Raw genomic sequence first — 25054 nt, forward strand, 5'->3', positions numbered from 1 at the left:
AGCTTCCAAACATCATTTTCTAGTCAAGTCCTCAGCTTGGGTCAGGTTCAGACATAAATCTGTGTTCTATACCCACACTGCTAAAATGCTTAAAGGAAAGTAACGAATGCTGCACTTCCAGATAAGTATAAAGAATACAAAACCCCACTAAACAGCTGGATGTGTGTGTACTTGATGAGAAAACAATGCTCTGATACACAATACTCTTTCCTGTTAGTAACTTATTCCACAAACCTATTGAATTTTGAGTTGTTCTTATATTTCAGTGTCTTCTTATCTAAAATGCACAGAGAATTCCACACTTGAATTCCAGATGGACATCCAAGTCATCTGATATAGTTAAGCCATAATTTTCAATTTCTTAAACAAGCTGTTCTTCACTACAAATTTTTTTACAGCATTACTTGAGCCTTGCAATAAACTCCGGGACATATTTTTTTAATTCAGAATTTAAGCTGATCTCACAGAATGTTCTTGTAAAATTTAGCATAGATAAAATAAATTTGTGTACTACCTTTTCTTGTCAAGACAAACATGTATTTTCTACACATAGAAAATCATTAGTCCATAATTTGTAGGGGCATTTTCAGATACCACATCAAAAAGTTACCACTTTACTTAATTGCAGCCTGTTCTTCAGTTAATGAATCCTAATCTCTATTACTCCTATTTATTAAAAGGAGTCAATATATTCTTGAGGGCACCATTTAGGAAACCTGAGGACAGTGCTGCTGAAGTGCAGTGTCGCAGAACTCAGGAGATGCACACTGAAGGGAGAGGTGTGATGGAGATTTTTGTCTTCTTTTACCAAAAGGCTTTGGTACAGTGAAGTGGTGAACTAAAGGAGTCATCACTTTTGAATGTAAGTGTCTGGCCCTTAAAAAAAGAAGACAGAAAAATGGATGTGGATGCCAAATCTACCTCCTGCTAAGGAAAACAGATTTTTGAGATTCATCTACAATGTGTAACTGAGGTTGTGGTTTTCATGTTCCCAATTCAACATGAGTCTCAGACTGTCCCAAAGTCTGCTCCTTCTGCCATAATCAGAACAGTGCACTAAAGAGCTTTGGTCTCTGTGAAGGATGTCATTTTTGTCCCTACAGCTCTTCAACTGCTTTGCACTCTGGTAGTGCATCCAGTGAACTGGAACCTATAACAGTTTCAGCAGATGCTGCATAGCAAGACTGAGCAAGAAGCAATGGTTGCAGCCATCAGGGGATTAGAGTAAGGCTAAATACTACACTGGGATTAGACTGCAATTTTTAAATAAAAATGTCAGATAAATTATAGGATAGATTGAACATCAAGGGATAAAACAAAAAAACACCACCTTTTTTTTTCCTCCAATTTTGTTTTAAATGGAGAAACAAAGAAGTCCTGATTTGACATTTACTCCTTCACCTGAGCCATAAATAACTTGCATCTTAGGCTGAAACCATGCCTTAGGTACTCTTTGGAATAAACATATTTCCCAAAATGGTGTCTGGTGGTTTTTTCCATGTATCTCTAGAATACAAAATTACTCAAGTCCTTACTTCAGTCAGAATGGAAATGTCAATCTTTTACTTTAGTATTCTATTTTAACACACACTTCCTTTGTCTTTTAAATAAATGCCTCTTTTCTTAACACAGAAAAAGCACAAAAACATCTAACCATAAAAATACCATCAAGATATGAAAGTCATTGCTTACTTTGCTCCTACACACCCTGCCTCTTAATTGCTCCTCTGGCACCTTACTTGAAACTCCATGGGATCAGATCAGACACTGATTTTGTATTTGTGCTCTGCTTGGCACCATTGGTTTCAATTGCTCATTTTGCACTAACATAATCTCCCACTGGCTGAAAGATCTGTAAATTCAGCATAACAAAACTCAAAGATGCAATCACTATTGCATCACTCTGGATTTCTGCATCTGGAGACAGGTATTGCCCTTACCCACCTTATGAATCCTTCATCTTTTCTAGCACAGGACAGAAAGTCAATGTCACTGCTGCTTTGGTCTTTTGATGTAAGAGGGCTCAGAAAATATTTTCACTACTGATATCCTCATATATAATCTGAGGACACCCACAGCTGCTGAGTGATCTGGATAAGTCTCAGAGAAAGCACACCATGCATTTATGTCCTGAGCTTACATTAGATTGATATATAAATTCCTGGTAGAAGACTTGCTTGACATTTTTCAGAAAGGCATCCACAGGCTTTCCTTCCTTCGCTGCTTAACTGTCTAGAGTTTTTCTTCAAACACTGCAATGAAACCTGAATACTCTGTTAGGTGTGCAGAAGTCCACTAGAATCAAGTGACTGCAGTAATTGCAGAAATAGAAACAGAAATGGCATTGTGGTACACTGTCTCCTTTTCAGCCACCACTTTCGGAAAAGGCACTCATGACAATTTCTAGCGTAAACAAGGCTCTACAAAACAAAACCAAACTAGAGTTAAATTCTCAGGCAGCAAGGTGTGCTGTTGAAGCCTTGTTGTGTACATCACTTACAATCAGGATGTAAGGTTACCAACCTGATCCACAAACAAGAATGGGAACTGTTCAATCTGATTACATTCCTTTCTTGTGCTGTTAAAAACATCCATTACAGAACAGCATCAGAGTTTTCATACTGACATAAAGACTGTTAAGTACAAAACTTTCCATTACATCACCTGTACACATACAGCAACGTTCATAATCTGACCATCATTCTATAATTCATGTGTCTTGCCCAATTAACTATTTACATACATTGCCATAGCTGTGTCTGGTGTTTCAAGAACAAATGTATCAATTCTTACTGACCTTGTCTACCCAGATAATCTTATACAAAACAGCTCTAAAGCATTTTCAAAAGGGAATGGTATATTGTTAACCTTTCTGTAAGAAATAGCAAGACACAAAGCATTGGAACACCTAGCACAACTTTGTTTTTGCTGCTCTGGAAAACACCAGCCATTTCCAAGTCAGCAACATGCTGACTGGTAACAGAAAACCTGAGCTGGAATAGAGACCTCACTGTTTGCTTTCAGATTATAACACTAATTTGAATTCCATATTATGCATTTACATTGATTAGTTATGCACAACTATTATAGGCAAGAAACTTTTTCTAAGTACTCTGCAAGCACTTACTGACTAAAGAAAAGACTGTCAAGTTGGATGATAAATTATTTTGCTGAGACAAGAAAAAAATGAGGAAAATGCCAAAGGCAGGAAGAAAAGATCTGAGGGATAAGAGGGAACAAAAGACTGATGGCAGCTGGAAAAGAGGAAGAGGCAAATAGCAGTCAGGATGAGAATAAGAAGGAGGAACAGGAAAAGCAAGTACACAGGTTTCTTACAGCATTAGGAGGGCAACAGCAAAAGAAGGGAAGATTTGTGCATTTGAGTTAAGCACTTCTAATCTGAAACCTCATTTTCCTCAGTGACTCTAGGGGCACCAGAGACTTAAATGTCATGCCCACAGGAGCTCTGGCATAAAGAAAATGTGAAAATGGTGCATTGTTCCAGAGCCCTGCAAAGTGAGCAGCCACTTGAGTACAATGATTCTACTGACTGAGACATTACTCCTAAGTAAATAAATAAACAAGTTATTATATTTTAACAACAAAAAATATTCTGTGGATCAAGAATCTTTTGTTTTTAAAGGGTGTCCCAAAATTACCAGCCCTGTACACAGCTGGCTGAAACATCTTCATAGGTCAAGTCCTTAAATGACCTCGTCACTTTTAAGAGAAAAGTAGCAACAGCAAGGCATGATGTTTAAACATCTGCTGCATTCCACATATTCCATGTGATTATACTGATGATGCCATGAAAAACTAGTGTCTTATTCTCCCTCCAAAATTTCTCTTGCCTTTGGCTGATTTGGTCTCTTTTCAGCTGGTATATGAGATGGACCATTACAAGGATCTTTGCTATGGGGCTCTTCAAAGCACAGCAAAATGTTTCCTTCTTTATGAGTTACCTCTCAAAGAATCATGAGTTTTCTGCAATTCTTTTAAATATAGAATTTTTCCTGCATAAAAATTACGGATGAAATGAAATTTTCTTTTTCCACCCTCTCCAAATGACATCTTCAGTTTTCTTTTATAAAGTAATTTTATTTCACACTTGAATACAGTGTTCTCTAAAGCCAGTTGTAGATTTGGTAGGAAGCCTGCCAATTCAATTTTTCTAGAAATTCAAACTAGCAGTGAATATTGCAAGAAGAGTAAAAAAATATTGCAGTAAGCATCCATTCTTGTCAGACCAATTCTGCCCTTCCTTTCCCCTGACAATTACCAGTTTACACTTGACAAGTCTGCTGCAAGAGCAGATACACAATCAGCTGAATGTATCATTCTGTCACCAGACAAGGCAGGGTAACATACTAAGAACTACCTATGACAACTGAAATATTATAATCTGTTATCCTGCTTAGATATTTTACAAACCTTTCACTGCAGTTGCTCAGAAGCCAAGAATAACTTGCAGAAGGCTGTGGATGCAGACAGCTAAACTGCTATTCTAGTTTGCTTCTGCAGGTAAAAAGTCCACATGGACCACAGAGTAACCAGAAAATGTGCACAAACCAGTATCTAATATAGTTTGTCCTATGAGAACTGAAGAAATTTTCTCAGTGTGTTTTACACCTGTGACGTCTCACATCATGTGCTCATGGTCCTCATCCTAGTCTCAAAAAAAAGAGCTGAGTTATTGCAAGCTGGGCTGCTGTCTAAACTTCATTTCTCAAACAACTGGACATATCTGACGTTTCTAAAGGCTGAGTTAAAGATAGTGTTAAAATCTTGCAAATGTTTCTGAACTCCATTTCCAATTTACATTCCAGAGATAACACGAACAGCTCCTCTCCTGTTACATTAGTAACATTTCTATTTTCAAACAAGACCTCACCCAAGCAAAGCTTTGTGCTTCTGGGGCTGGGAGCTTGGGAGCTTCATGTGAGCTCTTCTGTTCCTTAGCTAAGGGGTCATGCTAAGGGGCACAAATTTGCAGAGCTGGAGTTACAAAGGAAAGTCAGGAAAACAGGAGATGGACACAGTTCAGGAAATAAAATACACAACAAAGAAAACCCACAGACAGGATTAATAGAAACTTTTTCCTCACAGCCTTGAAAGTATCAGCACATGGAAAAAACCACACAGTCATGGTATATTTTATACTCATATTTTGGAAATAAGAAAAAAAGAACTGTAAATACTAAGCTTCTACGCTCCCCACCCAGTTGTTGCAGAAATATCTGCAAAATAAAGTGATACAACTATTTCCCAGTAATACATACATTAATGACTAACTTTCACAATGCCTGTGTTTATTCCTATACCACTGTTACCACTGCCATCTTTGCTCTACTGGTAATTATCAGTAAGGTTGCCTTCTATTTATTCTGGCAATGTTGCCACCTCTTTATCCCACCAGATGCTGAGCAGACATTCTCCAATCTCCTCTTTCTTTTACTGGCACACTTTGACAGCAGTTACTCCTGTCTTTACTGATGATAGTAGGAATAGTGCTGTTAGTAAGCTAACCATGAGTTAAAGAGGCAGAAATAATACCCTTAATTCACTTCTATCCCTGACATGCAACATCAGAATGTAGGATCACTACATGGACAAGGCCACAATCACATAAAATATAGCAGTGGTTACACACACAAGGGAAATAGAAGAAACAAAAAAAATGACAGTTCATTGTCTGGAGATGACTGCTGGATCTTAGTCTTTCAGTCTGCTCCAGATGGGGAGACTTCTGTCTTTTTAAAGTCACATCACTGCAATGATTCCCCAAATACATGTCCTTGACAGGTATAGTTTAACAAATTTATTTAGTTAGTTTTGGGTGGTTTTATTAATGACTATAGAGAATTGCAAGAGAAACCTCTTTCTTTACCATTGTGCCAATAAAGCAATAGATTCCAGCTTAAACCACATGGTCACATTGCAGAAAAAGACCACACTGCAAAATCTGTCACTTACTTGGTAGACAGTCTGTAAAGTACCCATTGCAAAAAAAGTATAAAAAACAACCACAATCTACTCTTTTATGGCTCTAAATCCTTGTTTGAGTTCATTGCTACAGGCCTGCTTTGCACTAATGGGGACTTTTACAAATAAGCAGATTCTCTGAATTCCAGAGTAATTAATCTAATGGGACTACTAGTGCTGGTATTAGAGCAGTAGCAATACAAGATTTGCACATAAGCCATACATTTCCCTGCCATTCTATGAGCTACTTGTTCCCAAATGAAAACTCTTGGTAGTCTGTGTTTATTTTTGTTTTGTAGTACTTCATAATTTGTTTCATTACTGACACAAAAGCTTCCCTAGAAAGCAAAAACATTTGTTTATTTTAATTGACCCTGCCTTGAAATCATCATAGGATTTGTTTGTTGGCCAAAAACATTTTAACAATGCGTCTGATTACAAAGCTAGCTGAAAACATGGATCTGAGAGCTTTTTCTCCAAGGAAAACACTTTTATTTTTAAAAGCAAACTCCTATCTTCTATCTTCCAAGATCAAGTTCTTTGAAAAATTTATTTGGGCCCCCAAAATTGTTGCTAAAATCAAACTTCATGGTGTTTACTTCATGGTGCACACAGTACTTTTCCAATATTAAGAATTTTATCATTCATGTGGAGAGTACACATGCCTGCCACAGGTGTGGAAGTGGGAAACAAAACAAAAACCACATTTTACCTAATCAAATCCACCAAATAGACTCATCACTATTAACTGGCTCTGCTGTGCATGTAGAAAGTAATGCAATTCTGTGCTACTGCTCTGTAAGGGCTATTTGTGTACTGTGACACACTGAAATACTCTGCTGAAAAAGTAGAAGTCTAAAACAACAGCAAAGCCCAGTCTCACCAGCCAGCTCTTGTCTGCCTTTGTTAGCATCAGGGAGCTCTAAGAAGGAACGACACCTTTATGTGATGCAGAGAATTAGGACCAAAATGATCCTTCCACAACCTGACATGGTTTTACACTCTGAAGTACATTGACCCTTTAAAATTTGTTTACCATTTTGACCTTTCTAAATTAAGTCCCTGCTATTCTTTTTATCCTATGGACAGTAAAGCACAGCAAAAAAAAAGTGAACTAGGTACAAATTGATCAAAGATTCATTAAGAGCAAGACAAATAACATATCAAGTTAAATGCACTATACCATGAGAGGATTTAAACAGCTGCTCCAGTAAATTGTACTTCACACTACAAAAGTTAGACTTAATAGATAGAACGAACTCCCTAAGAAGTCAGAGCAAACCAGGTTTTATATAACTGATATTTCTGTATTTGAGACATTTCATACTAATGTAATGCTTTAATATCTAAAACACACAATGCCACTTTAAAGCTATATAATAGAAAAAAAAGTGTAAAGAATGAGACATTTGTTTAAGAGACTCAATAAAGGTCAGAGGTGTTTAATATTGTTACTAATCACCACATTATCCATGTAAAGTATGCAGAAATAAAGTCACATTTTGACAAGATGTAGCTCCAACAGTCAGTGGAGATGAGAAAGAAAGGGCTGCTATCTATCATGTTTTTCCTGTTCTAGGAAATGAGAGGACTGGTGCCAGCATTAGTTTCCTGCACTCTCTATGCATAGATGGAAACAATCAAGAATCAGAAATTAGAGTTCAATTAATTTAAGAAACCAAAAGCAGGACTACAGAGTTCTAGAAAGATCCCACCAACTGTTTGCCAATGCAAATTAGAAGACCTATTCAGTAGTAGAGGCACCATCTCAAGAACCATTGTTCCCAAATCCCTATGCCAATATTTAAATAGCAAGACTTGAAAAGCCCAATCTGATGAGATATCCTCATCAGAAAAACCAACACAGAACACACAATCCTCAAGACACCATTTATTGAAATGCGATCAAGGAGGTGCAAAATGCAATGAGATAAATCCATTTTAAGTACTGTTCTAGCCCCTTGAAGATTAAATCAGTCTGAGAAATTATAATGGATAAAATTAATATATTAATATATTGCAATGGATATATTACATATATCATGGTCAACCATTTATCTAAACCATTCCCGCTTTGAGAGTGGGAGTGGTCCAGAAGAACTCCAAAGATCCTTCCCATCTAGACTTAATTAGTCTATGTATCACCCATTTATGCCTCATTCAACACTGCAAACAGAGTATCAGACCTGCTCCCTTTTAAAGATTAAGGTCAGCCTTGAGAATTTTTTCACAAGCTTCCCAGTTTCCCATCCAAAACTCAAAATGCAGTAAAGGAACTGAAGCACAAAGTTTTGACAAACAATTTGAAAAAAGAAGTCTTCAAAATGCTTAAATCCTGAGAGTTTCTAATACAAAAAAAAAAAAAAAAAAATTATGGAAACAACACTGCTTAACGAGATGGACAGTGTAAATTTCAATGGGATTTCCATTCATGACTCAACGATTATGGGATGTCTGAGACTCCCATTGCTTGTACGATTGCACAATGCACCTCACTGAAGCATTAGAAACCTTCCTAACCATGGAGAAAGAAAAATAGATATCAATTGCATCACTCTGAGACTGGCAGGGCAAAAAAAAAAAAAAAAAATCTGAATGTTTATTTTCAATTGCTCCAGAACTGACTTTATTTTGTCACCAGATGTTGCCTTATGAACTTTTAGTCAATATGAAACATTTCACCTGGCAGGCACACCCATGTGCTTTCTTGCTTCTAAAAGGTTTCTAAAAAAAACCAAGACACCAAGTTTGATCAAACATCCCTATTTAAGAATTGGAAACATTAACAGCACTCCTATTAAAGCAAATGAGGGGAGAATAGCAATGAAGAATGCTAAATCAGTAAAAAAAAATCTCATTTCATTTCTTTCTTTTAATGGATACAAGTAAAATATTAAATTTACAACCAGATCAGGTTGTGCCAAACCCTCCTCAGCTTTAAAACCATAGATCCAGGATCATTTGACACCTGTTGTGTGACATCCCGTTTAATACTGCTGGGCTGAGAAATTGCCACTTCTGCTACTCTTGGGCCATCAAAAATGCAGATCTGGAGAATTTCACAAAGTCCTTGGGAACAGATGATTTTCTTCTGGTTTATTTCTGCTTGGCAATGACCATTTAGAATGGAGCCCTCAGTATATCCCATACTATTTCCAGATGTCAGTTCAGCATCTTTTTAGATGAGAATCTCAAGAAAAAGGGGGCTGGCTACTGTGAGCAACAAAGTCCAGCTCCCCAGATGAATATGCAAAACTGATATTAATATCAAATATCAATAATGACATATTAGTTTTGCACCAGCAAAAGAGAAATAAGGGAAAAACCTGGAAAACACCTGCCAATTTCCATCCTTGACTATCATATATGTTCTGAGTTAAATGAATTCCACCCCCGGTATCATGATCATAGCAGTCCATCCCAACCACATGTGGGGTTAAGCAACACACTGGGATGGAAATCCTTAAGAATCACTGTACCTGTTATTTTATTTGTAATGAGAAGTGTTTGGTTTTCATTGTGGTATCAGGGTTATATCAGGAGCAAATCCTCATTAATTGTGAACCTTTTTGAACACAGGAGACCTTCACGTAGAATTGCAGCAGTTTCTATGTACTAAATACTGCAAGAATCATAATGGCCTTGGCTCATATTTTGTTAGCAAGGGCAAATTTCCTTTAAAGAAAGAACTAATTACTTCTGCTTCAGATTCCAAACTCCCTCCAGGTTGCATTGTAATGAGATTCAAAAGACACTCCAGAAGTGAGTTGAAAGCACATTTGGCATTTTTAAATATGCATTCAGATAAACTCAATAAATCTGTTGATACACTGTTATCTATTGCTCTATACAATACCCTGACATGTTATTCTTTACAGAAAATCTGCCATTAAACAATCTGCATTTTTAGTAAAAAAATGCAAAGCGTTCATCAGGGACTAACGACATATGAATGTGGAGAAGCTCCTTCTTCACAGCAAAAGAAAAGTAAAATAAACAGCAAAAGTACAAAAGACAGTTAAAAAAATACCAACAAACTCAAATGAAAACGCAAAAGAGGCAATAAGTAATTACTTCCATATTGCATGGATTGAAGCCTCACCTGTTGTGAGGATGAGACAGCATTAAAAGCTAGATTTAAAAGAAGAAAGACAAACATTCTTAGAGAAGCACTGAGGCTCTCTTGATTGTATAAATGTGTACTTCTATGCTGAAAGCTCTCTTTGTGGCAATGGCATCTTTATATTCAGCAGGATTGCATCACCATTCATATCACACAGAGTGTTTTACTAGAGTTTGTTCTCATTAGCTCTGTGCAAACAACTGAACTAAGAGTGAGAACACTGAATCCTATTCTTTCTTGAGCATTGTTTACCAGATCTCTCACTAACTTCCAATCAGTTCCACCTCTGCAATTTTATTGAAGGCAATGAGTTTCCACAGGTATTGTCATATACCATAATTAGAAAGCAGTCTCAGTTCAGTGAGACTTTATTGGCTTGACAAGCCATACAGAGCTTATAAGTGTGTAAGAGGAGAGAGAACATTGCCAGCACTGTCAGAAATCAAGTAACATCCATCTAGGAGAAAGTGATTTTTGAGCCTGAGCTTTGAACTCCTGTGCTGTCTGTCAATATCTGCAGTGCACGGGAGTTAAACAACCTCCCCTCTTATATTTGTGATCACTTAGAAATCTTCATATTCATGTTTCAGGTCCCAGATAAAAGAGTTGCCATATCAGTTCTGGTTTCATATTCCTTAAGCACATTTAATTGATGTGATTTTTTTTTCCTAAGCAACAGTGTGCATTCTATTCTCTATCATTCCTTTGTTGCTTTGTAATAACCCTTATGAGTAGTGATAACACACACACAAAATTGTTGTTCTGCTTCTTCGTATTTTGGTTAGCAAAGCAGATAATCTCAGCAACCTGCCTGAACGTTTGCTGTTGCACTCCAGTACTCCCCTAATGTCAATGACAAGCCTGGGGCTCTTGGAAAGAAAATTAACATCTCAGTTAGATTGTCTGCAGGGATTTTCTAAGAGTTTCTCAGTACCAGGTATCTCTTTTCTATTGTTAAGGAAATTTCCCAGTGTTGACCATTCACCAGATTCTCCACCAGCCACACTCCCAGTGTCACAGACTGTCCCTGCTGGGGCTGTCATCCCTTCACAGGAGTGGCTCCAGTGACCTGACAGGTCCCTGCCTGACTCCCTGCACACCACTCACAGTCAGACCAGGTTTCCTCACCAGCTCAGTCCCAGGATTTTCATAGCAGAGTCTCAGATGTTTCATTCCATAAAGCCATTTATCCACAGTGCAGTAACACAGAAACAGCCTGAGCTGGTGCCTCCAAGGAGGGACCCTGAGCTGAGGAACCCCTGGGCTCTTATCCCCTCACAGTCCCAGAGCACCAGTCTCTCTCAGTCTCCCAAGTCATGAGCTCCTGCTGTGTCTCTGTGTCCCTCCACAGGTCCCTGTGCCCTTTGCTGTGCAGTTCACAGCCTCTTGTCTCAGGCTCCCACCCAGAGCTACCTCAGGTTATATTCCCCACACAATGAAGTCCTGCCTTGCTTTTACAGTTGCCTTGCCTATTTTTGACTGATCTAGATCCTTCTGGGAATATGGATTTCATCACCAATCCCCTGATGAGACTTGGCAATAGCATCATTGTGAAACATGTTGCCACTTAAATCCTCATTTTACTCACTTTTGCTATTGACATATGTCCCCCTGTACCCACTTTCCATACAAAACAAACCCAGATTTAAGTAATTCCTGCCCCATGTTTCTTAGTTTGTTGAATTAACTCCATGAAATATTCTATCATGATCAATAATAGGATGATAATAAAAACCATACATTATAACCTTCCAGCTATATCCCCGTTGTCCCACTGCACTCTTTGCCTCCTGGACAACCTTGTGGACAATTTCCTTCTAAATCCTTTAGGTAACCCAGCCACTCCTTCCCGTAGGTATTTCTGACCTTGTAATCAAATGGAAAGACCATAATCTCCTTCCTCATATTTGCTCATTCAGCTGCCTAAAATGAGGTTCCTTTGCCAATTTACTCCTACAGCATAACTATGCTCAAGTAGTCTCCTTGCTCCCATACTTTCTTCTGACTAAATGAATCCCTTATCAGTGTTTCCCCCTTTGCCACCATCTTTGCAGCTTCTTTATTTCTATTTCTCTTTTTTCTTTCCAGTTACAATAACCTCCAGATGATTAGCTTTAGTTAAAGCTCTGTCAAAAGTTGTGCCTTGGTACTGGTACATGCATTTTTACATTCATTTGCATTCAGTTCAAAATACTTAAGCACATATGCATTAAAATCCTGGAGACTTGCTTTTGGGAAAGTAGGCTATGTCCATACCTCAGATATTATGGCTCTGCATCAAAATATAAGCACAGAGGCCTCCACTAAGTTTCAGAGAACTCTGGATTTCCTAGAGTCATACTCAGCTGCATGAAATCATTAATTAACACTATAGTCTTTGTCAATGGACAATGGGGACACTGACTTTCAGCAAGGTAAACTTCATTTTTAGAGGCAGGTAGAGCTGGAATAGTTTCTGGTTCAGTGCTCATGAATTCAAATGCAGGTTTTAATAGTTACCTCTCTAAAGCCCTAGAAAAGTAATTTTACCCATTTATTTCTTTATGAGACTATTACTCCATTTTTGTACTGAAATAATTAGGTGTTTTAAAGCATGCCCTTACCACGGAAATACCTTATTTCTAGGAAATGATGGTGTGACCTCTCTCACATCTTTCTTCTTCTGCCCCTTCTCCAAAATCTCCAAACCTCATATGCCATCAAAATGCAGGAGAAAAGTCAAAGGGTGTGGAGGGATGTAACAGTCTGTCAAAACAGAAGTCAAGAAGGAAACAGCTGAGCAGGCAATTTACCTTTGAAGCAAAAAACACCAAAAATAATAATAATAAAAAAACAAACCACAGGCATGAAAATTCAAGGAAAACCTCAAACTCTCCTTTTCCATAGAGAATGTATATATATATATATATATATATATATATATATATATATGAACCTTGAAAAAAAAAAAAAAATCAAAGCTATTGCCTATGAGTTCACCTCATCAGGAAAGAAAAAAAAGGATATTTCATTTATACATAAGTCCAGAAAACAAACCAAGACAACATCACCTCCTTCCACTTGCAAGTTTCCTGGCCCATCCCGCTGCCAATCCACTCTGAACACCCAGAGCTGCGGGACCCTCCTGCATGCCAGGAAGGAGATGAAGCCTGGCAGCTCTGAGGGAAGCAGCCTCTGATAAAACCCTTTCCCACTTCAACAGCTGCTGCCAGTCATCTCATCACAGGCATGTCAGGCATGGAAACTATCAGCTCAGTTTGCCCCTTAGAGGTATAAATAAAGTGTTTACAAAGTTCTCTGTAAGAAGTTATTTCTCACTATGATTTTTTCAAAAGTTTCTTTCAAATTAAATGGAATGCAGGATTTGAAAAGAAGAAAAATACTTGGTTAAATTTATAAAAGAAATGAACAGAGAAGTGGTGTTTCTTTCATGAAATGACAGAAAGTTGATGCTGTTCTTCTAGGTCTTTGCTTTTATTTTCCTTCAAAATGGGTTGAGATGAAAAAATAACAAAAAATTATGTAAGATGAAAACCAGAGGATGTTCTTTTCATAAAGATCTTTTAATTCCCTACTACCTTCCCACTCAAGAATCTGAACCTTGTTTTATAGATAACTTTATGTCCCCAAATAACTTTTTCTCCTTATAAAAGTCAATCCCTTCTCTAATGTAAAATATGCTTAGGTAGAGCAGATTGTTGCATAAAGTAACACTGAGTAAGCCAATATATTAAGATGGTTAGCTAGAATTTTCTGCTGAAATTTACAGAGAAAAAATAGTATTGGTAATCTGCAAACCCTTAGATACATATTCTGAAGTCCCAATTCAGATCTAGGATTTTAACTTTTCATCCCTCATTAAGCTTCCTGTATACTGAAAGATGACCTGCTCTCCACTGATCCTGGGAACAATTATGCACATGCTAAAGTTAATATGCTGTAAGTAATCATTGCAATGACCCTTGGTGCATATAAAATTAAGTAGGCATGTATATCCTAGTAAGTTTTAGGCCACAGTTTATTTTACCACACAATTTATATTTTTGTCACTTTGTTTAGATTGGTAACGAAGAACGGTAAGAGAGGCCTTTGTGAAACTTGGAGAAATCAGAGACAACAACAAATTGTGTGAGTCACCAGCATAGCCTGCCTCTTTCTACAATATCTAGGCAAATAGTGATTATTAAGATTTCTTTCATTTCTAAATAAATTGTCATCATAGCTAAAATGCTACACTGAGAAGTGTCTCTGGCCATTTCTTCATGAAAAGAATTCTCCAGGCTAACTCCTTTGGGTTTTATCAGGAACTCACCAAATTCAGTCACTCTCTGCACACACGGGGATCTCATTGCATGAAACTCATTGCACACAGCCTGAGCAGGACCTTTAGAAGAAAAATGGTTCTGTCTCTCCTTGTAACTTCACCAGAAAAAGACCTGAAGGCTTCGCTTCAAGATCCTGAGATATATGGCAGCCAAGAGACCAGCTTGCAGCCTTCTGGTTTTGTGAGAGTATTTGGAAGCTTGGATCCTGACAGAAGGGAGATTCATCACAGGGAATTCTATGATGCTCTGCAGCACAAACACTTTTAGTGGAAGAACTCATGTGTCAGGAATGCAAATTAAAATACCTATTCTCTATAACAGCTCTCAGGTAACAAGAAATAGTGTTATAAAGAAAAAAATATGTGACAAAGAAGAGCAAGCAAAATTTTCCAGAAACTTTTGCAAAGAAGAAATAACAATACCGTTCCCCACTCACTGAATGATATAATGGTGACTGCAGAGACTGAGAGAGACAAGAAGGAACAAAAAGGAAGAGAAAAGAAGCAATGCAAAGGAGTTACAAACTTAGTTTTCCAGTTTTGAAAGTCATTGAAGTGCAGCCATTTTGGCTTATTTGCAAAGCCTGTAGCAAACACAGCAGAACAGTGTGGAAGTTCAGCTGTGACTCCCTGTGTATGTAGATTGCACAAGGACTTGATCTTCTTGAAACAGCAATGTTAAAAGCAACACTTCTATGAGAACAGGTAGCTCTGCATCTGTATCATTTTACTTAAGTATCCATCAAGTCTTCCATAAATTTGTGAAAACAGAATAGACACTAAATAACACCAGACATCAGGAGTGCCAGTTCTTGAAATGAAGAAAATTCCTAAAATCATGAAAAGCAAAACTCTCAAAGGTATCTTAAAGACTCAAGTATGTCTTTCTTACAGTCCAGTCAGAAAAAAAAAAATCTCCATTTTCTTTTAATTTATCCTTTAGAATTAAGAAAAACTGTCTCTTTCCCCAAAGAAGTACGTGAATTGTATCTATTTTTGCATGACCAAAGTATGGGACTACAAATCCCCAGGTTCCATAAGAACCCTCAGTGACCGTCTGGATGATCAGTCCAGATCATCCCCTCACAGCTCCCTGCTGTGAGCCTCACTCCCAAGTTACCTGTGCCTTGTTTTTAACAGCATATATTTCTGTGGCTAGCAAGTCTGGCCTCCCCTTAGGATCCTCACCTTCCCATTTTCCTTATTTCCCCAAGGGCAAGTCCCTTTTTACAGGAAGTAAATAGTTAATGGCATTCCCCTGTCTTCTCCTCACAGCCTCCTTTGTCATCCAAAGGCTTGGAAGCATCTCCTACATGTGGCAGCATGTAGTATGGTCTAATTTAATGTGTGAATTTCAGCTCATTCTTATTCAACAACAGCATTCAAGCATATGTGAGCATTTCTGCTTGTGGGTAGGTTCTACTGAAGTCAGCAGGGTTGCAAACACAACTTTAAAGTCTTGCTGGATCATATTTACTTCAGAGTGATCTCCTCGGTGCCTGGCCATGGTGTGAGCAACAGGAGCCAGTTCAGTTCTGAGCAGACATTCCCCTGATGCACTGAACAGGGGATTACATAGATATGCATATATGCCTGTGTATACACATGCACAGCTATAGATATATGTATTTTTGGGATGCATATACATCCCACACACATTGCTTTTGACAAGATATGAACAGTGCAGCTCTTCTTCCAAACTCCCAGCTAATTTCATGTTAAGACATCATCACACTGACTCGGGTGGAAAAAAATGCCACTGAAAGCTTTCAAAGTTTAGCCTAATACACCAGCTTTGTTTCAAAGACTTTGGCCTCAGACATAAGGCCTTGATTTGAACACTGACAGACTTCCTGATAGACACCTGATATGGACACTAACAGACTTGCCCTGCTCACAGTCCAGTTCTTCCCAAGCAGGATGTTGTGGTCCTTCGAGCATCTCTACCAGCTAGACTTTGTTCTCCTGTCAGGGCCAGGAGCCTGCTGTCTCCAGACTTGGCTGGCAGCCTGGCTTCCTCCTGCTGCTGCCCGGGAGCCCTCAGGCAGCCCGTGCTCACCAGCTGCCCGCGCTGCCTGCCAGAGCCCATGAGGGAACCGTGTGCCACCTGGCACGGGAGCCCCGGCTGCCTGCCGCTCCTGCCCAAGCCCAGTGACCCCCCACACATCAGAGAGGCGCCATAAGATCCGGTTTACCACTCTGCCAAAGCTGCCCAAGCCCTGTCCTCACTTCAGCCTTCCCTGAGACCTTGGACAGCCCTGTGCCAGCAGCCACTGCTGCTCTTGCTCCAGCGGACGCTGGTGGCTGCCGGCCGTGTGGAGTGGCAGCCCTGGTCTCTTCCAAGCAGCTCTGCCACCTGCCCTTCTCCTCCAGCAGCTGCTGAGCTATTCCTGCTCACCTCTGCCTCCCCTTGGGTCTCACCCCACACACTGGGTTGCAGTGAGTGACCCTCAGGCCCTACACAGTTTATCCGCTCAGTGTCCCCAGTTCCTCTCTCAGGGATAAGGCGATGGCTGCTGCTGCTCACCTTTGATGGGATTGGTGAAAACCTCCACCTCCCACCACTGCTGCATTCTTCTCTTCCTTGCTCCCTGAAATGCCATGTCTCCCAGGTGTTTAGTCCTTCACATGCTTTGGGCACTTAGAACATAAAGGAAGGGCCAATATGTCAAAGGAAGGGCAGTCACTGCTATTGCTCTGTGACATTTGTAGCTTCAACCCTTGTCATCTCGCCAGATGTTGCAGAAATACTCAAAGAGCTTCTAAAACAGTAAGAAATTTTGAAAAGTTTTTAATCTGTTCTACATGACTAGTCATGGCATCCATGTTATTTATTCTAATAAACTCTACTTGTATTTAATGTCATGCAGAAATAGAGTTTGCATATTGAAATGCTTGGAGTGATCTCTTGTTTCCTAGTCAGTACACGGAAGTGCTACAGTAATAACAATTCCTCCTTTCTAAAGAGAAGATGTTTCTAACCTAGATGCCCTGGAATCCAGATTCACCAGATTTACCTATGCCCATGTTCCCTGGGAGATGAGCATTTCTCATTGTTCCCATGGTGTGAGTGGACTGTGAAGGCTTCTGCAAACCTGTCCCTTGTGCCTCATCCCTGAAACCCTGCCCTGAAGCTCTAGAAGGAAGGATTTGCACTCAGAAGTTAACATTTCTTCTCAAATTTTTAACCTGAAGAAAATGTTCAATGAAATAGGAAAGAGATGCAAGAGCAAGAAGAGGTTAATGCAAAATTAATTTGCCAAAAGAGAATCAGAGATGCCAGGCTCAGCTATGAGGTTAGCCATGGAAAAGGTAATTTCAAAATAAAAAAAAATAACTAAGGCAGGAGAAAGAGGTGTGTAGGAGAAGGAGGAAATAAGGTAAGAAACAAATAAAGGGAGAGACATATTTGTCCTGAGTAGTCTTTTATCTGATTCTATGATTTCTCAAGCTCTTGAGTTCTAAGCCAAGATCAATTGGGATTAATCAGTTGTATAGAAAACACTGAGAACTCATTGCAGGCTTTTAGAGTTTAAATTTGTTTATTGAGCACAATTTGGTTAGCATCAGGTGCTGAAGTTACAGACACCAACACTAGCATAGAAATTACTTTATTTAGCTCCCAGTTGGAAGTTTCTATAGCAACTGGGTCCTATAACAGAAAGCTGAGTTTCTGCCACAGGAATACTGCTACTGCTAGAGATTGTTAATACTGTATTTTTGGAGCACTCAGCTGTTCCTTAATTCTTTCTAAGCCCCAACCCCCCTTTTTCTGAGGTCTTTCTTCAGCATAAATCTGCCTGCTTAGTCATACTTGCAATTTTACCTTTTGCTCTTAACCTTCCTTCTTTGGATGTATCAGAAACTTTGTATTTTAGTCCAGATTCAGCTTCCTTGGAAGGGAAGCAGAGTGCCCTGTCCTGCATTCTCCTACTGGGCACAGCTGGAGGGACAGGGCTGGGATGCTGAAGTTGTCAGGAATGTCCAGATTAAGATGCCTTTCCTGGACCTACTACTACTAATGAATTTATACTTAGGGCAATTTCTGTGGATGTAACTCATGTCCCAGATTCAGAATACAATCGCACCTCAACCTGAAACCAGCTCGTGCTTTTAGGTAGGGTCAGAGAAAAGCTGTGACACTTGGCTTGCAAAGATTGGAGACCTCATTGCAGTTCCTCTATGCATTGGAAACTCATGGCTGAGTACCACCTTTAGATATTGAATTCCCACTGTCAAACTCCTCCATGCACTTTCTGTCTTATCCCTACATTATTGAACTGCGCTTAAAGGCTGTGGGAGCACTCCATAATGAGAACTGTATTATTGCAGAGTGAACAGATGTTTCTTTTACCTGTAAGACATCTTTATTTATACATCTTTCACAACTGTGAATCAATAGCCTTTCTTAGCTACTAGATTTATTTTGAGGGGACACAAACATTTGTATGAGGTGTTGGATGAAGATGTAAAATGTTAGGAACAGAAGTAGGTGTTTAGCTGGCTCAGCAGTTAAGAGCAAGAGTAATTTTGAGATTCCTTTCTTGGTGTGTGGGTAGTGGTATTAGGGTTTGTTTTTGTTTGGTTTTTTTTTACTTACTTTTCATGTTGTCATTTATGGATAAAACAATGGCAGTTTGAATCATTAGATGTTTACACTCTCTAGTATAGTTTTTAACTTATCTGGTTTAATTCCCTCTGCATCAAAGAGAAAGATGCTTTATGCTCAAATCCCTCTGGAGATGTCCCTTACGCTGTCCTGGAGACTTCTGTCTCATGAGACAAACTACCAGCTATCTCAAAGCCTCAGAAAACAAAAGCTCATATCAATGAAATACAAATTTAAATGTGGTGACTCAGGCACAGCACAGAACATATGTTTTGAATAAGTATCCCGAGGCAGGTGGCCACTATAACTAGAATTAATTCCTGTGGTTCTTAACATGTGGCAGAACCTCACTTTACAGCTCAGCCAGCAGCTCCAGGAGGGCGGAGGGAGAGAATGTTGCAAAATGACCTGGCTGTGCACTTTAGGAGAGCTGTAAGAGCATATTTGGCAAAAATACAGTATTAACAACTAACCAGGTTAGTTAATCAGTTTACCAGTTAGATCTGACAATTCAATCTTTCAGAGGAACTGGGCAAGAGAATCACTGAAATCTAACCACAGTTTCCTATTCTGAAACAACCTGAGCACACATTAAGACAGAATTTAATGGTGAATTGTTTACTGACACTCTGATAACCACCTTTATCATTATACTAAACATTAAAAAAGCAATTTATTTTGAATAGCTCTTAAATCTGAGGGTTGTGTGGGCTTTGGGGTTTTACTTTTGCAGAAGGAAGAACTGCAACAAACTTGCAGTTAACTACTATCAGGTCCAGCCCTGGTCTATGTTGTGGAAGTCTAGGTGGCTGTGATATTGGGTGGGATATTGGCTTTTTGCTTCTGTTATCTTTCAATGCTATTCACTCTGGCTGTCTCTTATCATTCCTAATAGGGGCTTTTGGTTTTCCAAGTGACCTTAATAAAATGGGCTCATCCTTGCTAAGGTTTATAGGATTGCTATTTTAAGTGCTGGCAGTTTGAGAATACCTATCTGAAGAGGTGTTTTCCTCTCCCAGAGCCCTGATTTTTACTATGCAGTCCTGGGCTGGTTTCCCTATCCTAGAATATTGATCTGAGGCCATGTGTGGGATGCTGCAGCTTGTCAGGGGTGCCCCATCAATCCAGGCACATTTTGTCTCGGGCAGCTGCAATAATTTTGTGTCTCTCGCAGATCTCTTCCAAGCAATTTACATCTTGTTCTCTAAATTCTTAACATCTCACTGCTGACTTGCTGGGAGGGCTTGTTTTGGAAAAGGAAATCAGAACCCCAGAGAAACCTGTGCTTCCACACAGTGCTGAAGGCAACAGAGTCTCTGGGAGACTGGTGGGAAGATGAAAATGCTGGAATCTGTTGCCTTTGAGTCATTCTTTGTCTCCAGTGAGTCACCCAGCATCACATGCAATCTCAGCATGACCTCCTGCTGCTCCTGTGCCCAGACAACCCCACAAATCCAGCTGAGGATGTGTTGCCACCATCTTTTGGCAAAACTCCTCTCCCTGCAGCACTAAGGGTTTTTTTTCATTTTCTTCTGTTTCGCTGTCCCAGGTTTCTGGCTTCTCTCTTAACTACCTTTGAAGAGTTTGTTTTTGTTTTTTGTTTTTTGGGTTTTTTTTCCAAAATGGCAGCTGCAAAGGTCATCTCTTTTTTTGTTTCTTGCTTGCTCGGAAACAGGAATCGTGCTTTAGAATTGAGATGCAAGGCAGCTTTCCAGAGCATGAAAACCCAGTAACTTAACACATTGCCTACAGCCTAAAAAAAAAGAATAAAAAAAAAAAAAGAAAGCCTTAAAAAGAATAAAAAAAAAAAAAGAAAACAAACAAAAAGAATTGAACAGAAGGGATTGAAAAAAGATTGGGACTATGTACTGATTTGACTTTTCTGTATGTTGTTATTTTTTTCTGTCAATGTAAATAGGTGTGTTACCTATATTTTAAGTTTTCCATACTGGATATAGTTATTGCAATTATATTTTAAAATACTAGGGGAGGTTTTCTTTAGAAGAGAAAGAAAGAAATATTAATTGAATAGCTTCAGCAGTTTTTTAGACTTACATAATTTTCCTTCATTAATCCAACTGATTTTTTTTTTTTTTTGCCTATTTCAGGTCATACCTATGCTACAAAACATGTGATTTACCATATAATGGACATTATGTTGTAAAAAAAAAGTCATTTACTAGATGTGTTAATTCCTTCATTTAAGCCCACTAGGGAAACATTTAAATAATAGATCACAGATTAAAAGTGCATATTTTATGATAGTTTACAAGAAAAATCATCAGTGAAACACTGTGAGGTAAAGAGTTTGCTTTATCATAAGTTGTATCTTAGGATACTGTGTGGTTCTGCTTAGAGTAGATAACTTCCAACCTTGTTGTCATATTGTGCACACAAAAGCACCATGGTTATTATCATTCTTATATTAGGAAAAAGCAATAACTCTTAATGTTTTAAATTGCTATTTCCCTCAAAAATGATGATAAACATTGGAGTTGATTTCTTCTGAAAGATGCCACATTTTATTTATGAAAAGAGGTAGAATCTAGTTTTTATTGCTACAAATTTTATGTAAAAATTTAACCATGAGCATGTCACTTGATGGGAATATAATGCCACTCATCCAAAAAAAACCCCTCAAAACTATAAGAAGGATGTTAAAAAAAACTTCTCCTAAAAGGAGAAGTTGAGGCATAGAGAGATCATACTAAGCATTTTTCAGTGAACAAACAAATGTCCTCCAAATTAAATTTATGTGCATTTAAAAAAAATTAAAATTTGCAATTGTCATAGTGTAACCTCACCAAAACTGAACGAACCTTGATTTCAGCATTAATATTTACACAGAGATTATCTTTGTAATGTGTGCTACATTTTGGGTCTCTAGGGTAGTAGACTGAGTTCAGCATGGCTCATTTTAAAAAAAGCCTCTTTTCTAGCTCCCTAATATTCTCTACCATATTTATTCACTAAGAAAACCAACAATTTCAGCTGATTCTAGATTATGAGCACACAAATTTTCAAGAACTAAATATGCAAAATAAAGATTTACAATGGCCCTAAGAAAATATAAGCCAGAAATAAAACCTGAATGTGGGAATAGCAATTCCACATTGAGTTGGAAATTAGTGAAGGTGAGAGGCATATTGACAAAATTAGAGTAGAAGAAGAAATTTTGTTGAGAGATCCAAAACTACAAAATAATCAAAGTCTATTGACACTCATTGTCATACTTTAAGCATTATGAAATGTTACTTGGAATTAAAGTGACTACATGGGCATGCCACTTTCAGTGCACTTTCTGAGTATTTTCAGTATTGTGGAGTGACAGCTAAAATATTGTGGAATTGTCCAATTTAGGCAAATCCCGTGCTGAAGATGTTGACCTTTTGAAAATTGATTCCTTCTGCACATTGGGTTTTACTTCCCCTATCTTGTTTTTCCTTTAGCAATTATTCATCTTTTATGGCTTCCTACAGCTAAAAGCTTCAGCAACAGGAACATTTATTCAGAATCAGAATGGAAGATCTGGTACTTTTCTGTACATTAGAGGAAAAGAAAGTTCAATTTTCCTTCTGAAAAGCACAAGAAAGGCCATTACATAAGACGTAAAGACAGAGAAAAAAAGGGGCTGAATTCCCAAAATATTTGATGGCAGAAGTAATAATAGCAATGAATGAGGCCACATAAATGATTCATGAGACTCATTTTTTTTCCTATTGTTACTAAAAAGAGGCTCATTATTACTCAGAAAAAATGCTTTGTTGGTGATGTAAAAAGAAATCAGTATTTGCTATCAATTACTTTCATTAACACCGGGCCTTTGTACACAGTTTTAGAAATATATTTTATAACAATATAATTTTGTAATTTCATCCCTACTGTGCTTTGAGCCTTCTGAGGCCCACAAATCTCTTTAATACCTCCACTCTTGCTGATAATAAAAAGTCTTGTGGGTGTAGTAACAGCTAAAAATACAATAGTAAATGATTCATATATTACCATTTCAGGGGTCAAAATGGGTAACAAAGAGACCACAAGCACATAAAATAAACATCCCACTGTAAAACTGAGGCAAGTTGTAGCTTCAGGATGATCACTTTGAAGACATGTGCCTCCTTTAAGAACATTTTCTTCTTCAGTTTCAAGGCTGTTAGAAATATCTGAACATATGTTCTGAGGCAATGAAATTTCAATGGGGTATTATTTCCTTTTAAATCCCAGTCCTTAAAACACTGACTTGCAACATGAGACAGCAACAAAAAAAGAGTCAAGCTAAGAGTGCATATTTAGCAGAGAGATATAAGGAATAAATAGAGCTAAAACTGCACTTTCTGATTTTGTAAACAATGTGTCATTAGAAACCAATGAAGACAATAAAGAATGGGATTACTATGCACCCATTTGAGAGATTTCAATCAATATTTAAATAGTTTTCAAGAATTTAATGTAAAACAGGGAGCTTTCTCAAGTAAGCAATCAAACTAGCCCATTAAGGCTGTAATCACCATTATGCCTGGGTGTTCCTGTGCTTTAGAATAAACTTATTGAGGAAACACTATTGAAGTGGTACCTCTGGCATTTACCTTTCTATTGTTTGTGTGTTGATTTTTGCTTTTTTGTTTTATTTAATTGCTGTATATTATCATGCTTGCTCCTCAACTTCTAAATACAATAAATCCTTCCTAAATCTACTTAACAGTAACTGAAGGGAAAGAAAAAAAAAAAAAAAACACCAAAACATAACATTCTTGATAAGGCTATAAATATGTAAAAATGACTATGAGGCAAATGAGGTCAGCCTCACTATTGAAGTACAGAGACTGTGCATCTGTGTGAATCACGTCTAATTACTAGTAGACTGTAGAGATTTGCTGTGAACAATCAGTCTTAATTTACCATAAAAACTTCTTACTGAACCTTCAGAAATAGGAGCTTATATAGGACCCATTGTCCATTTATGCCCTGCAGTTGAGACACTAAAAAAATGGACATCTGAGTAATATGTGCTTTCAAATCATGCTGGGACTATAAACTTAACTGATGAGGTTCAGTGTTCCTGTATAAACTGCAGAATGGCATTGCAGACATTTGATGAAAGGAAAGGAAAGAAACATGAGAAAGCTTTGCCTCTTTCAGAGAAGCCAGAAAATTTAAGCAACTTTATTTTGACTAATCAGATGCAAGAAAACACTTGCAGGCAAAGAGACTGATCTAGGTTATACCCTCACATGCTCCATGGAACATTTTGCACTGCTTTATTATGAACAATTTTATAGCTAGACAACAAGAGATCCAGCACTGGTTTTATAGATTATCTGTAAGGAGGAGAAATGCAAACCACAGTGAAAATAAAAGGATTCTACAATATTCGTATTTACTTTAGTTTTTTTTCTATAAGGGATGGGTTTTACCCCTGCTTTTTTTAAGGCAGTGGATATACTCGGGAAGAGGGATGAAAAGAAATCAATAGATGGAAATCTTGCTTTGAAAGTAGCAAATAGGAGCAAAACTACGTGCTGTTATAATGCTAAGGGAAATGGTAAGCAGGTTTCAAAGCAGGAGAGAAATGCAAATTTAGCATCTTACATAACTTCCTACTTTGCACATTAATATTAAAACTGTGTAACTCTGATGCAAACTACAACTACTGCTGGGAAAAGACACTTCCTGTCAGGGATAAGTATATTGCAAAAACTCCTTATTTTCTGCTCAGAACTTCAACCTTCACACCATAAAATGTTCTAGTCACTGTACTGTCCTGATGAATTCTCAGCTTGGATGAAAGTGGTCTTCCCTGAAAGTCTTCAGTTCAGAGAGACTGAAACAGATTCACATTTGCCTAAATTGCTGGACCACTGAAATTGTGGGTCTAACAGCTGCTTTTCCTACTATATATGCTGAAAATCCTCCCCTTCAATAGATTATCCTACCTTGATGCCTTGACCCCTAACATTTTGGGATAGCTCAAATACATATTTGAAGTGAATATCAATTAAACATGGAGAAACAAATT

The 25054-nt window shown here is 38.1% G+C and overlaps 1 protein-coding gene across 1 annotated transcript in view; it reads right to left on the reverse strand.

The window, feature by feature from the left end:
* LOC115493363 (uncharacterized) overlaps positions 1 to 25054 on the reverse strand; it is a 234956-nt gene that overhangs the window by 53008 nt on the left and 156894 nt on the right. The window contains exon 14 of the mRNA XM_072930026.1: positions 12709 to 12850. The gene's annotated coding sequence lies outside the window, so the exon portion shown is untranslated. The remainder of the gene's footprint in view (positions 1 to 12708; positions 12851 to 25054) is intronic.

The sequence above is a fragment of the Taeniopygia guttata genome, chromosome 1, assembly GCF_048771995.1.
Source record: "Taeniopygia guttata chromosome 1, bTaeGut7.mat, whole genome shotgun sequence".
NCBI classification, from domain to species: domain Eukaryota; kingdom Metazoa; phylum Chordata; class Aves; order Passeriformes; family Estrildidae; genus Taeniopygia; species Taeniopygia guttata.